Source organism: Octopus bimaculoides, chromosome 7 (genome assembly GCF_001194135.2).
Source record: "Octopus bimaculoides isolate UCB-OBI-ISO-001 chromosome 7, ASM119413v2, whole genome shotgun sequence".
In the NCBI taxonomy this organism is placed as follows: Eukaryota; Metazoa; Mollusca; class Cephalopoda; order Octopoda; family Octopodidae; genus Octopus; species Octopus bimaculoides.
The window spans coordinates 42,622,996-42,625,607 of NC_068987.1; positions in this window are offsets into that span (position 1 = coordinate 42,622,996).

The window sequence follows — 2,612 nt, forward strand, 5'->3', positions numbered from 1 at the left end:
TGGGTTGTTGGCATGAACAATTAACAGAAAATTTATTTACTGCACATAGTATTTTCCATCTTGGTTTTTGAATGAAAAGTACAAACAACAATTTATACACACTGGGAGGAACAAACTCTGTTGTCTTTGACAAAATAGCTGCTATGTTTCGTTCTGTGGCTATTCGGTCACAACTGGAGAAATATCATGCTAAATCCATGACAGCAAGTCTATACTTTCTATCTGCTTAGTTAGAGAGTGAAGAATGGAATTAAAACAACTGTCCAGCATTCTGTATCTGCAAATGATTGTAGAATGAAAATGAGAATAGAGTTGTCAACACAACAGCCTCAACATTCTGAAGTTTAGAACCAAAGATTTGCCTATTTATTAGCCTTGTAAGAAAGTTCTAGAGGGTTGAATCACATGATGGCTTGATACTGATTGGTCAATTAATTGACTGATCACATGAAATCACTATGACACTTGGCTATTTGGCAATTCAGTTTCAAATGTGCTTTATGTTCTTTATTTTGTTTATTTACTTATTAATTTCTTTTTCTGTTTACTTCTTTTTTTTAAAACCATTTTTTTCTGTTTACCTTTGGTTTTGATTAGGATTTAAGACATTATTATTATAGTATTTAAATAAATTCTTTCCAGTTATTTTTCCTTTGTGGCTATATTTTCATTCACACTTGAGATACCCATTTAAATTATTTGACTGAAACAATGAATGTTTTAAAAAAGGATAATGTATTTAACAACTTTATAAACTGATAGAATTGCTACACCTGTATAAATGACTAAAGTGGTGATGTTTGTTGAATGGGACGTCAGATTAAGATGCAGCCAAGCCACTCTTAAAACACACCCTACTGTGTTAAATAAGAATACATTGAATAATGTAGTCCTACATCTACTGTATTTGGTATAACAGATGAATGCTCTCATTTGAGTGTTTCTTCATAATTTTCTGAACAATGGATAGGGGTGGGGGTTGGGCACAACGAGTAAGATTTACTGCTTTTTGACTCTGAGGAAAAAAAAATATTTACAAATGTTCACTACCTTACAAAAACTATATCAGCTAAGCAAATGACCTTCTCTAAATGCATTAAAAACATTATACAGAACACTTTTTCAGAAAATTATCACCGTTCTCTTTGAGCATGTAAAAGACGAATTTAGCTGGGGTAAAATGAATAAGACAAGATAAGGTAAATTTGCCTCTTCAGTTCTCCAGAATTACATTTGGAGAAAGGCTCATATACACATCAATATCCATCAGAAAAATCAGAAATGCAACAAAAATTTTAAATATTTAAGTCAAATGAAAGAGAATCATGGGAAAATGACACATGATATGAAATTAACTAAACTCAACAAAATCTAAAACCTCAATATAAAATATTCTCCATAGTTTCTTCATGATCTGTTGAAGTGGCTCTCTTGTTATATTTACACACAGTTAAAGAGAAGAAATTGAAGTTAGCCATGATTCATTTTGCTCCAATTTAGACCCTTCTTTTGAAGATTGAAAATTATCAAATTAGACATTAGTGTGGGAAATTCAACAGAGAAAAGAATATAGTTAAACACCAAAAATTATCCAGATATTTTATTAGTAACCCCTATAACAATTGGATCAAAGTTGAGGAAAAAGTTCTTGAAAAATAAAATGACTGTCTCCAGGTGAGGCTCATGTGGGTGCTTGGCTGTTCCAATGCCTCAGCTTCACCATTGCCCGTGGTAATGCAGTGTGCATGTTGGCTTGCTTTAGTAGGTCCTGTTGAACCATGTGGTGTTTGACCAATTGAATTGATTTGTTTTTTTCCTTTCTTTGTTCCTCTTTTATCGTTTTTTTCTCTCCTGGTTTTGGTTTGTATTTTTAATGTGGTTTTGTATTATGTATATATCATATACATATATGTTATATTCCAACAAAAATAGATTTCATTAGTCGCCACCTAACTGTTTCAAAATCTTTCAACTTCAACAATAACAACAACTTTGCTGAACAATTTTTACTTCCAAAGAGGATGCAACAGTACAAATTGATGCAATACTTGCAATGTAATGATTTCAAACAAGTAGGGAGAAAATAATAAGAAATCAGAAATTACTTATTTTGCCCTGGTTACCATATTTTTAAATGAAAATTCGTCTATGTTACTGATGGTGTGGATTGCAATAATGTTGGAATTTGATGTGAAAAACATATGGTTGGGTAGGGAACAGATAATTCACGCACCTTGGCTTTGGTTCTTCATACGTTTTGCCAGATCTGTAAAAAAAACTTTTCACAACAAATTTTGGCACTATCATGCTATTAGCTGTCAGAAGTGAAAGTGCTCACTGCTAGTGAAGTATCTGTCTGCCTGCCTGCCTGTTGCTGGCCTGTCGATTCTTTGGCTACTGACAGCTAATACCATGACTGGCCAGAGCGAGCTATATGTCTGTCTGTCTCTCTCTCTATCTATCTATCTATTACTCGAAAGTTCGCGCGTCCGCGCTAGCTAGTCGTGAGTAGAAAACACAAATTTAATATAAAAACATATTTCCTGAAATTGCCAATTATTTAAAATATAAAAATATAATTTTCAACAGAGAGAATTTATCAAAATAGAAAA